Here is a 13,898-nt window from a genome sequence, read left to right as displayed (position 1 = left end):
AGAAGGAACAGAGAGAAGTAGTACCTGGTAGTGACGTAACCACACTTGCCGACTGGTGGGCAAGACGCCGGGGAACAACACTGACACTACCAAGATGGGAAGACTGAACGGCATCCAATAACCAGCATCTGTGGAAGGCAGACACATGGCAAGGAACCGAGAACAGGAATCCGAGCCGCAAGAAAAGAGAGAAGCAGTACCTGGGCATGAGCCGAGCTGTGCAACCTTTCCCCACCCGACAAGAGGGACCAGGGGACTAGCGGGAGGCCACTGGGGAATCACTACATGCAAGAAGAAACACCTGCCCATGCATTTCCCAGTCCTAAGGACAAAAATATAAAATGTAATGATTGTAACTGTAAAAACCAAAGAAAGCAAATAAATAACCCGGTCGGAGGAAGACCGGTGTCACTTGAAAAGAGAAATGCACCCTAGTTCCAAGGAAGAGATAGATTTGAAGAAAGTAGTTTACGAGGGATGTGACCCATATATAAAAACAATTTTTGACAAACACACTTGTGGCACCAACAGAGACTGGGAACTCAAACCCTGGGAGGAAGGGCAACAACCCCATATCTGCAGAGTTGAAGGTGGGAGAAAGTCCAACCCAGATACACAGAACGAGAAAGACAAGATGAAGCTTGCCAGTGAACAAGATAAAAGAGCAGACAGCCTCCGAGAGCGAGTTGGACCTTGGAAAAGAAAGCCTAAAATGGAATAAAGGCAAACTATGTAGGAAAGCCTGAGCAGAGAAACTGGGAAGAACGCATATGTGATGACAAGAGTGTGATGAACTACTGGAAGGAAAAGTACTCCAAAGCTAAGGCCACAAAGCACGAGACCCAAGAGTAATTTTTCAGGACTGCAAGAGTTGATAAGAGAGCCTATCAAAGGAGATTACACTAAGAAGTATACCAGCCAAAAATAAACCTGTATATAAAAAGGCTATCCACGAAGAAGAGACATTCTCTTGGCCTATTTACCTCAGTTATATTTAGTGGTAGGGTCAGATAGAGTTCATTCGGAGGGAGGGCACATTTACTTTGGACTTCTTGACATGTGACAAGCACCTTTAGACAGGGAGGGTATTCCCTTTAATTATTTGTATCATTTTTTATTAAAGAAAGTACAGAATGCCCTCAACATCTCCGACTCTTTCCAAATCACCACAGTATGTTAACTGTACTTTACACAAAGCTCCAGCTCTCCTTAATCTAATATCAGTGACACTTCCAGTGAGCATTTGGTCAGACCTTTTGTTTAATTCCTTGCAGGAGCACTAAGGTTGGTATCCCAGGAACCTTATACCAACAGTGGTTCAGAACAGCCCTAACAGACACCTTGAATGAAAACTCACTTGGAGAAAAGATTGGTAAAACGATTCAGGACAATCAAAAAGATACAAGGGCTCATGCTTGAATTATAGCTCGTGATATTTAATATGAACAGGCTAGAACTTGACACTTTAGCAAAACCTTTAGTTATATGCTGGTGTCCCTGGGAAAACCAGAGATTGCTTGAACACCTCAAATGAAACAAAATAAATAATACATACCTGCTAAACATGCATACAAATCCTTAGTTACCTGTAACAATGATAAAGTACATAAATAAATGTACCTTGTGTGGCCATTCCTTTATTTAAACCCAACAGCTCTAGAGTACAAAAAAAAGGATGTGGAAGCAGACCAAGAATACATTTCAAAGAACTTAGTTTAATTCAGGGATTTATCACAGGGTGACAAATTAATATCAAGAAATAGGTTCCCGGTGGCCAACTCAAGATTTTGGGCGCCAACCCGTCCCAAACTGCCCCGAAATTCAGGACTACAGTGGATTCTGTTTTTTTTCTTGGTTTTCATTCTACGGCCGTTGGCCATTTTAGCTCAAGCTTTGGGATTTTCACTACCTTTCCTCTAGTCCATAAATTCAAGGTTTCAACACCCTTTTCACTCTCTTCCTCAGTCTTTGGCTTGGCAGCTCCCCATGCCCTTTTCTCCCATAGTCTCTGAGGCATTAAGGGGTTTCTCACACCCTGCGCCTCTCACTCTACCAGTCTCTAGGGTTTAAGGGTTTCCCACATACACTTTTCTCCCTGCTGGTCTCTCTGGCTTGAGATCCTGGTTTGGCCTTGGGGAATCAATAATTGTTGCAGGTGATGGGGTATTACATTCCAATTTCTTGAATATGGGATCGCTTCACTTGGAGCAGTGAATAAGAGTCCAGGAGCCGGGACCTAGCCTCACCATTTTCAGATGCTCCAAGAAAGTTCCCTGATTTCTGAGTCCCTCCCCTCTTTTTCTATGCTGGTCCTGGCCATCCGGCATGCTCCACAACAGTCTTGTACAACCTCCCACAGTGGGTCTGGTCCCTTATAAAGAAACCAGCCTACCCAAACTGTAATGGACTGCCTGTTTGCTCCTTTTTGACCATGTCAGACCTCCTGAAATCAACTGGTCATTTTATTTCCTCTGGCCACCTCTTTGGGATTTGCCCAAAACTAAACCTCAGCGTCGTCTTTCTCCATCAGCTTCTCGAGTTCTTCAGCCACCTCCTTGCTTCCTTCAGCCACCTTCACCTGTTGTTCAGCAACTCCTCTCCTAAATCACCATCCAACAACTCCGTCACAATCTCAATAACACATCAATTTAGCTGGATACCACAGGTCGCTCACCGTCAGGTCTTGTTGGTGAGCCCCCCAACCATTCAGGGACACTTAGCCATCAAATACCACCCTTTGCATAAGCCACGTTTCCTGTAGGAAAACAATTTGAGCGTTACAAAAGAGGTCATGGGAACCTAGTTCAGCAAAGAGATGACAATGTTCTCTCGTATTCCAGGAAATTATAATGGTGTCATCTTAATGATTATTTTGGACTAGAGGTAGAAAGGAACAAAGCCATTCCCAGTGGGATTTTATTACATCATTACCCACCGTTTGGCCCCTATCGTGAGCACGATTTCTGACATAATCAGGGTTACTCTTATTAAGCAGCCAGTCAGCTCCCTCTTCATAAACATCGAGCAAATATCAGCGCTTTTTGAACTCATCCTTATGGTCTCTGACAAGACATGCCACAGCTTCCGAGTAACAGTGGACTTGACTGAAGAAGCCCTGGCAGGGTTCTACAAACTTAAAATTCCTACTTTTTAGTATTCTCAAAGGGAGTTGAGCATTAAGAACCTCAAGCAATTTTCCTCGATTTATAGGCTTTCTGGTTTTCCACCTGGGAAAACTTGACCTTAGATTTCTTGTTAGGCACAACAATTTTAACAGATTCCTTATCGCTGTCATCACTACTTTCAGCAGAGGTATCACTTGTATCAAAGATACTATCAGCAGGTACATCAGCTGGCCCCCCTATCACCGGGATACCCTGTGTGTTGGAGACCTTCATTTTAGACTTGTCAGAGCCAATCAACCAGGTGGTTGAATTACCCCCCTTGAGAGTACGTTTTTTTTGCCTTCCTTGCTGCTCGCTTTCTGCCTCTTTTGGAAGTAGATTTCGGCCCATCTGGCACCACCTTTCCAACAATCTCAACCACTTCAACAACCCTGTCCGATTCGGGCTTCTTTGCCCGATTTTGCCGCCTTCTCCTCTCTCTCTTGGATAGATGGCATCCATCCCGACTCTCACAATCACTGCCAGCCATAATTTCAACCAGTAGATTCCAAATTCACATTATCCAGAGCAGCAATTGCTACATTTCCTGGCATGCTCTCACCCCGAGTATTCACCACCATATCAGAGATTAGATCTACTTTGGACATTTCCTTATGTGCATCTGCATTGTTTCTCACTTGGGAGACAATGGTGTAACATAACCTTAACAGAATTTTTAAGGCAAAGCTAGTTGTAGTATTTTGTGTCACCAAATCTTTCAATTTAGATTCAGTATTACATTTTACATATTCATGGTTAGAGCCCAGAGATACATTTTCTTGTATTTCACAATCAGCCATACTGTCCACCAGACCAGTGAGTCGAAGAGAACATGAAAGCCTAAACAAAAACAAAGAGGTGATGGCTGGAAGGTTTAGACTGAATCTTAACCACTGGCATTGCTCTGGGCAACCCTCCAGACCATCGTTCTTCGCCTGCCAAGTCATTACAAAAGGGGAAAGACCACATGCAAATCAGGCTTGGTCCCACCCCAAAAGGGGCAGTCCAGCCCGAACTGCTAGGTCACATCCCTTCTGCACAAGACCACAAGCATCCCCAAACATGTTTCGGCCTTGTTGGGACGTGCCCAGACGTGGGTTCCGAGTCTCCCGGGCATAGAGACCTAAGCTACTCCTCACTGATGACGCCCAACAAGGCTGAAACATGTCTGGGGATGCTTGTGGTCTCGTGCAGAAGGGATGTGACCTAGCAGTTTGTGCTGGACTGCCCCTTTTGGGGTAGGCCCAAGCCTGATTTGCATATGGTTTTTCCCCTTCTGTAATGGCTTGGCAGGCTGAAAAACGATGGTCTGGAGGGTTGCCCAGAGCTTTGCCCGTGGTTATGATTAATACAAAACCTTCCAGCCATCACCTTTCTGTTTTGAACAAGAAAGCCTGTCAGTGGACACAATAGTGGGAGTACTAGACATAATTCCAACAGTACCTGGAGCAGGGTAGCAATGTCTACAGTCTCTGGGACAGGATTTTGGGCGTTCAGCCTCTCCATATTAGTGCTTTGGCCTTCCAGGCTGTAACACAAGTTCAGCAGTGAGTTATTATTATTAAATTCCGACGAGGTACATGCCACTTCATTAGAAGGTATGACAGCCTCCATCGGTTCCATATGTATCTGTGCAACCGCCATTTGGTCCCCAAAAAAAACAGTAATCTTCTTGTCTTTGGCAACAGCAGACTGTGTGCTAATTTCAGCCGTATCCACATCTTTAGTGTCATTCCTGCTATTTTTTCCACCTTTGAGTTGCTTCTGAGCTTCATGGTCGATAAAAATAAAACACCTATGAAATTGGTTCAATCGAAATATATGTTCCAATAGTATGAACGCAATACAGCAGACTAGATTAGGCTCCCACTCCCAAACTGGCTCAAGGATAGAAGATCTGCAGGCACCAGAAAGAGAGAAAAGTGGGAGTATAAGCCCAGCCTTAGCGTGCCGTTTGACATGTAGTCATATGGCCCCAATGGAAGCAACTGGCCTAAAGATCAAGAGATCCGCAGTCACCAGTCACCAAGGGGGTCGGTGTCAGAGCTACAAATGCAAAGTATTACAAGTAAGAAGACTATGAGACAGAGCTCCGAGCTAATGACACAGTCTTAGGCCAACGTCCATATATACAGCGTGTGTTAGCAGTACCTCCGTATTTTAGGAATTAGTCCAGTTTGTAAAGTTAGAGGTTTCACACAGTCCAAACGGTGCAAGCCAATGCTGATAACGTAGATGTTTCAGCTTACCTCAGGTATCAGCCAACCTAAGTTGATGCAGTAGCATATGGACAGCGCGCACGGCACCTGTCACCCAAACTGAACACCGAACACAATGCTTCACAACCCATGCAGCGCTCTGCGCATGCGCCGTATGTATATACTCTCAGCTCTTGGATCAGCAGAGTAGAAAGTGGACTAGCACACAGTTCACAAGCTGGAGGAGAGAGATCCAAATGCGTATAGCCCCCTCGAGGTAACCGAACACACTGCTTCACACACCACGCAAACACACAATAGGAGTGAGGGATAGAAGCATAGCAAATGAGACATGTGGAAACAGTAAAATAAAACACAGATCAACAGCAGGTGGAGAGAGATGGAAATAGAAAAGCAAGACTAGAGAAGGGCATGCCAATATTATAAGAGACAGTGCAAGAAAAATAATCAAAAGGAATAGCAACCACAACCGAGAAAATAAAAAACAGATATAGCCAGAGTAATGACATGAGGGAGGAAGAGGAGTTATATCAACCAACACAGCGAGATATAGGAGGGAAAAAGCAACAATAGAATGCAGAGATGGGAGAGGCAGAGTGACGGAGAAACAGACCGCAAAATGTGGCATCGCAATACTTAAGGGTGAGAGGCAGAGCGTCAGAAAGTGAGAGACATGGGAAACAAAGTAGCAAAGGGAAGGAGAGGTGAAGCAAAAACATGGAGTGGCTTTCAGGCTGGTAGTGCCAGGCAGCAACAGTAGGCCCGAGAGGCAGAGAAGTAATGCTGGTAGAGTGAGGCATCACTCGATGGATCACCCGATGTAACTAGCTGGCATCTGTAGTAACTCTTAACAGAGTTTGTGCCCAACTATCATGAAGATGAAGGTGAGTAGTATGCATCTACAAGGTTCTTGTGTGTGGAAAATGTTGTCCACAGCTGCAATAGATTATTTAGAACCACTTTGAAATACAGCTATTTTGTCACTTGTTTTCGAACGAAGTTTGAAATTTACGCACAAATTGGATAGTTGTCAGACACTTTTTCTCTCTTGCGAAGGAGGAAAATAATGTTTACTTTTTTGAAATTGGATTTACTCTCTAATTCTAAAAATTGGGAGCAAAATACTGTCACTCCAAAATCCTATCTGGAGCACTGCGCTTGACATATTGATGCTGGTCATCATCATTAGGTTCTTTCCTCTAGCATTTCCCTCAGCTGTTTCTTGATACAGTGTTGAAGTCCTCCTGCATCCCTGAGGTAGTGGATTGCCTGGATTCTGACGGCCACTCGGAGCAGGCTGCAGCAGCAGCAGCCCGCTGCTGCTACCGTCCGTGATCAAGAACAAGGAAACTTGAGGTGGCTGCAAATAGAGTGGCAGTGAAAGAAAAACACATAGGATCAGGTACTGGGCACTTTTTCTTGGCACACAGCCTTGTGCCCATGTTTGTTACCTTCCCACCTGGGCCTGCTCTGACCCCTGGACTTCTACCCTTGAGCCCTGGTCCCTCTCCTTTTGAGAAGACCCCCATTAGTGGCAGTCCCGACCATACTCTGAACTCAGCAGTGAGTGCATGCTGCACCCTGCTCTAGAGTCGGATTCGATCAGTGACTCTGCACCACTACAATTGGGGGCCGGTTGTGAGGTCAGTGTTTTCTTATGAGAGCAAGCTGTCTGTGGGTGCTCGCAGTGATTCACTCACCGGTGCAGGGGTAGTAGGAAATTGTGGAAGTCTCAGGCCCTTTTCAGTGTTGGTGACTGCTGGGTTCTGATCCCTTTGTGTCGCCAGGGCCCCTGAACTTCCTATGTCACACAACTGAAGAATGTCTTGTGCAGGACTCTTTCTGCTGAGCTTGCCTCTAAATTAGGATGGCCATCCTTTTTGCCCCACCTGATCTATGTAGGTGCAGCCTATTCCCTAATACTTCATTAGGAATTGGTGGCTACACTCCCATTATCCCCTACATTTGCCCCACAGCCCACCGAAATAATGGATCCCATAAAAGCCAGATATGGCCCATGCAGCTCCACGGCTTCGAGAGGGAAGCGGGGGCGCAGCCCACTCACCATAGCCCGAAAAAAGAACATGTACCCACGTGCGAAAAGAGGGAAAAGAAACCCTATTGGTACAGCCCGGCAGTCAAACATCATGGGCTTCTTCAATAAAACTTTGGCAACATTGCCTAATCAGAAAGTAGCCCCCGACTAGCCCCAGACTGCTCTACCACCACAGAAGCTGAAGTACAGGAGCCTCTATAGCTATCCACTTTCGCTCCCAATCCAGTCAACTCCTTTACTATCATCAACAATGGGTCCCTCCTAAATCTCTGTGAAAACATTAGGAAATAATCATTGGGCCCGATAGCGCTGCAGGGGATGAGATTCCAGAGACCAACCTTTCAGCCTCTCCTGATTTGGCCAAATTTGCTGGCACAATCCCCCTCTTGGACAATGACGATACTACCCTGGATCGAGCGACAGAGGATAGCATAGCAGACAATTCTGCATCCTTTGGGAAGATGGATGTTGCTCACCTGAAACTATCCTGTGTATTGAGGCCAAATTAGAAGCCCTACTTATGCTGGCCACAAAACTGGCTGAAAACCAAAGTAACACCACTTCGCTCCTTGGCAAGGTCCTACAGCGCCTGGCTTTTGAGGTCCCTTCTCAAGGGAAAAAGACCAGTGTCTGAAATAAAATAGGCAACGCTACAACCCTGGGGCCCAAACCTCCCAGAAGCAAACAAGATACTGCCAATGTTTCCCCATGTAATCTTCGGCCATCTGGGGCAAACAAACCCACCAAGGAACTGGTCTCCGAACAAGACACGGCTAGCATTTTCGCCTATAGCAAGGACCACGCGTTGGAAGTCCTCTGCACTGAATTGTCCATGTTGAATAGCCCAGCAGCAGTGAGCCCTGATAAAGTGGACATAGGTCCCCAACCAAGGAATGTACCTAAAACCAGGGGGAACCAGAAAGCTGGCCGTGGTCCACCTGAACCTAAAGTTAACTCTAAACCAAATCAAGAATTCTATACTATTACCAAAGGGCTGGGGGGATGACATGGTAAGGTGGGTACACTTACGAGGCCCCCTAGATGGCTGGGCTACCACCCCATGGGATTTGAGGATGCTGGAGAGCAGGCTGGAACAATCCTGTAAGGACCTTGGACACGGGCTAGGACCAATGCGATCATAATCGTAGTCCTCAGCCATATCTTACACCATCTCCATTGCATCAAAGTCCAGACTACCTGATAAGGGCAGCAGCAGTGGGGTACCAGAAATAAGAATTGGCAAGAGTCTGACACCAGCCCAGAAGCAAAATGATTGGCACATTGGAGGTTGCGTACTGCTTGGGTCGATTTAACCCGCCGGACGGGAAACAACTAAGCAGAAAAACATACAGAAACCCAACCATACTTGTGTGAAGAATCCGCAGTCCACCTGGCTCGATTTGGTCGAATCAACACAACAACGTAGAGACCAGGCTTGGTATGGGCAGGATGATGGGTCTCAGTCCTTGGAGCCTAAATATATCAAAATTGTTGAAAAAGCCCCACCGATTCCAGCCCCTTCCTAAACAGAACTTGACTGTTCCAACTATTCAGCTTAATGCTGCACTCAGCAACCTGACCAACACTGACATTTCATCTCTCGAACTGCCCAGAGCTGGCAGCCCTACGAACTGGGTCCTGGCGACGTTGGCCTCTAGCAACTTCAGACCTTATAAAGCATTGGACACTGTATATGACTTGTGACCAAAGGGTCAAGGCAATGCCCCCAACACAGCTACCTCAAACAAGACATATATAAGGAATGGCAATCGAGAAGCCGGCACGTGGTTAAGCATATCTCTTAACCCCCATTGATATAAGTTTTCCCCTCCCAAAGCCAGATCTATCACCTGGAATTCGCGTGGCCATCGTTCCTTTTTGGTGCACAGAGAGGGCCTGGCTCAGCTGCTGAATGCAAATATATTTTTCCTTCAGGAGACCTGGCTGACAAGCCCTTTTGATTTAAATGACTTTACGTTGCTCTTAAATCTGTCAAAATCCCGCTTTCAGGGCAACCTAAAGGCAGCTTGTGCATGGGCAATAAGGCTGCATACAACCTGAAACCCCATAAGGGCAGGTGGACACACAGAAATCTTCTTTGCGGGGTCATGCACAATCCCCCTTTCCACATACGCACCTCACTATTGATGACCATTTACAAATCCCTAGTCAGCGATTGCACCACGCCCCTTAAGGCTGCAGTCACAAATACGCTGCGGGAATGGTGTGCCACCAACCACAAGGTCCCCATCATTTTGGCAGCAGAATTCAATGTGGATTGCATGGCTGACACGCCCGGGGCCCGGTGAGAGCCTCCAAGATACACAGGGAAAACGGGGCGGGGATTGGTGCGACGTCCTTGTGGAATTTGAAATGGCCATTCTGCCCTCCAAGGAGGAGGGCTATAGACCCACATGGTCGATTGGACCCTTTAAAAGCAGAATTATTTTTTATCAATGATGCCAAGCGTAGCTGTAATCTGAGCCTAAACATATGCCCTACCAATCTCAGTGACCACTCAATTCTTTCCATTGATTTAGCCTGCTCTAACAAGCCTAAGGCTAAATTGATTAATAACCCCGTGGTTTGTCTACAGGGAAATCTCCTTCGCTGGACAGCCGCCTGTGTTCATAATTTCGACAATATGGTGGCCAACAACAGCAAACATCATGTGAAGAGGCTGGAGGCACATGACTGGCAATTAGATCGCCTGGTCAGCACGTATGGCCATGCCCAGGTAAGACACCCCCTACGGTGGAGACCTAGTCCCACTCTTGGTGCAATGTAAAATGTGGAAATAGCAAAAAAGAAGAGGGACAAAATAAAGCCCTGAGGGCCATTACTCTAAATAACAACCATGAACCTGAAGAGAGAAGGGCTGAGTCACGCCTTGTTAAATCTCGCCATAAGCAATAGCTAAGCAGCCATTGCTGTGGCACCACCAATGCAAACTTGTCCTTCATGAACAGGCTAATCTTCACCAACGACTCCAAGAAATGTTGGCATGTGATCAATTTAGCCTTAACTGCGCCTCCATGTCTCTAGTCTCATCGACCGACATTTTGACGCATCAGTCTTTTGAAAGAAGAGCAAACAATGCGAATAGATTCCCAAATGGACCATGCAAATAACAATGAGCCAACGTCAAACAACAAGAACTAATTCTACTGTCATGGAACACGAGAGGATTCACGCACTTGTTTAACACATTTCAAGAACCTTTGGTGAATGTGTTTGCGATATGCTTACAGGAAACGTGGCTACGGGATCCCCCCACTCGCGATGGATTCATCACGCTGATAATTCCAGCTGGCAAGAACCCAAAAGGTCGACCTTTTGCAGACCTGATAACACTCTTGAAAATCCAGAACTGGTGGTCACTAGTTGTCTCCACGAATCCAAATCCTTTTGTGCAAAGCACTTTGATCAAACTTTCGTTCAGAGCCACTGTTTCCAATCTTCTAATAATAAATGGATACTGGAATCCTGCTATGATCTCATCAACATCTTTCATCCAGTCAGTATTGAATGAAATCGACCACACCTTCTTAGAATATGACAATGCTTCTGTACTCATCTGCGGCGACCTCAACTGCAGTTGGTTTAAATACGATCCACTTACCAAGTTAAATGTTCGGCTTCCTGATCTTGAAGTAGCTCAGAGAGGCCAAACTTGGGCAAAGGATCTCTTGGAACGCAACTGCCAGATGCTAAATGGAACAACAAAGAGCGACTCCCCCGCAAATCCGACGTGGCATTGTATGGCTCGAACAAACACTCTTGACTACATTTGGGCCTCGGCGGATCTTTTCCATAAAGTCTCTTCCCTTAAAGTGCGGCCGATGTCATCTAGCGATCACAACTTGCTGCGGCTTGTTTGGTGTGAAGAGCATTGCAATACGCTGGGAAAATACTCCTCCCAATTACAATCAAATTCAGCAGGCAATTGATTAGTAATTAATGGATCTGCTATTGCCAACCTAAGTAAGCCACAGTGTAAAGGTACTTGAGATAGTAGAATACACGCCTTTGCTGATGGACCATACTCAAATAATCTCCAACTCAAGAACGTTCGGGTCATTGCCGAAACATCTATATAGTTCTGAAATAGCATTGGCAAAAAAACTATTAAGGAAAGATCTTAGGCAAATCAAAAGAGAGCCGAGTGACCCGCGTTGTAAGGCAATGAAGATCAAGAACCGACGGCAAGATTATCAAAATTGGCTAAGATCACACTCAAACATCATCGATCAAGGACGAGCAGAAACAATGCTAAAACTCCTAGCACAGAAAAACACCTGTGAAATCTGGGCCATCCTGAATAAGGGCCGCTCCAAATCATCCCCAGTAATAACTGATGAAATCACAAGCAATAAATGGCGCGAATACTTTACCTTAATGTACGAAAAACCTGTGTCTTAAGATCCCTCGCAGCCTGACGCGACACTTTCTATTTGGGATATTACACCTTCCTGCAAAGAGATTGAATCTGCAATCTATAAGCTGAAAAACTCAAGAGCTGCTGGCCCGGACCAAATATCAAACCTTATGCTCAAAAAACATAGTGTACATTGGGCCAAATTCATCCACGAGTTGTTCTCTCAGATTACAAATAGTAGGAAGCTTCCCTCCTCTTGGTGCAAGGCAATTGTAGTTCCGATATACAAGAAGGGATGTCGGGCCGATCCTGCTAACTATCGCCCGATCGCCCTCCTGGATACTATTGGGAACATTTTAGGCTCTTTTTTGCGCCAACAGTTGGTGAATTGGGCAATTTCAGCTGGAAAACTTGACTGTCGCCAAACAGGCTTCACGAAAAACGTGGGGACTGATGTGTATCTGACCATCTTGTCATTCTTAAAGTTGTCAGCGATGGAGGCGAAAAAAAGAATCTTGTTTGCGTTTGTCGATCTTCGACAAGCTTTTGACGCCATTAATAGGACCAAACTATGGGCAAAATTACGATTGTGGCATTGTCCAGATCATCTGTTAGAGCCCATCATCGCCCTGCACTCTAACACGTCCATTCAAATCAGAGTTAACTCACAAGGCGACCTCACAGATTCAATAAGAACATTTAAAGGCGTCAAACAAGGTTGTCCCCTCACAGCAGATCTTTTAAAACTCTTTATAGCTGATTTACCGGAGTGGCTAAAATCTGTCCATTGTTTTCCCCCCAAGCTTAACGGATCCTTCATTAATCACCTGGTTTATGCTGATGACATAGTGTTGGTTGACCAAACTCAAATTGGCCTCCAACATCTTCTTTTTCGCCTGCATGAGTTTTTAACCTTTAACAAGCTCTATTTAAATGCAGAGAAAACAAAAATCATGTGCATCGGTCGAAGTAGGTCAAAGAAAGACAGGTCTTTCCGATGGCACATAGAAAAAAAAGTGCTAAATGTCGTCAAGTCTATCCGCTACCTTGGTGTAATGGTCAACGACTCGGTCTGCGAAGCTGCTTGGACCAGCGATCTGATGGACAAAATAAAGATTCTGAGTCTCCAAGCTGCCAAAATTAACATTGACCACGAGAAATTTTCTGTCACCCCCGTAGTAATGTTTTATCTTCAAAAAGTAATTCCAACCATCACCTTTGGTGGCGAAGCAGCCTTGAATGTCAATCATAACCTATGGTGCCAATTGGAGGGAAAGTTTTGCAGACGTGTTCTGAGCCTTCCGAATTATATCTCTATGTCAGCCTTGAGATAGGAGCTAGCTTTGAACTCTATTTATATGACAATTGTCTGGAAATCTCTATCTACCTTGCGTAAAATACTACTCGGCTCTACCATCCCGGCATACAACATCTTAAAGCCGGGGCAAGAATCCGTCGATAATGTCCTTATTCACGCATGGAAGCTCAAACTAGTCAAGCGTCCACAACATGCTAAGAAGAAGTTAGCAAAATGGGACTGGATCACAACCTACAACACCCGCCTAGCTCTCAAATCTACCTTGCCTACTTCCAGAAGTCTGGTTAAACAACACTGTCAACCAAAATATCTCACGAACTGTCCGTCTCGCCATCACAGGGCACAATTTCTAAGGCTGCGACTGAACGCTCTAAACACTAATGAGATGCTCTGGATGCGTAAGAACAAAGAAACAGCTAATAATAACTGCTGCTTTTGCAAAACTACAGAAGTCGAGTCCCTAAAGCACCTAGCTATCTTATGCCCAATGTTGACAGATCTCCGTGAGGTGCATCTAAACAAATTCAAAACACAATCCCATGAGTCTGATGATTAGTGGGATTACGCCGTAGCAGGTCATAACATCAAGCTTTCCTGCAACCTAATTGATTTCTTTGATGAAGCCCTAAAGTCAATACCCAACTGAACGCTGCAAGTAACTGAAAGATATACCATCATGGTTGTTGCCTCTTCCGGTAACTGTGTCACCCTATAGTATAACATCTGTTGTTAAACTTGACTAAGGCTACTCAAGGAGGAGATG

Source organism: Ambystoma mexicanum, chromosome 3p (genome assembly GCF_040938575.1).
Source record: "Ambystoma mexicanum isolate Mex_15411 chromosome 3p, UKY_AmexF1_1, whole genome shotgun sequence".
In the NCBI taxonomy this organism is placed as follows: domain Eukaryota; kingdom Metazoa; phylum Chordata; class Amphibia; order Caudata; family Ambystomatidae; genus Ambystoma; species Ambystoma mexicanum.
This window is presented reverse-complemented; position numbering follows the sequence as displayed.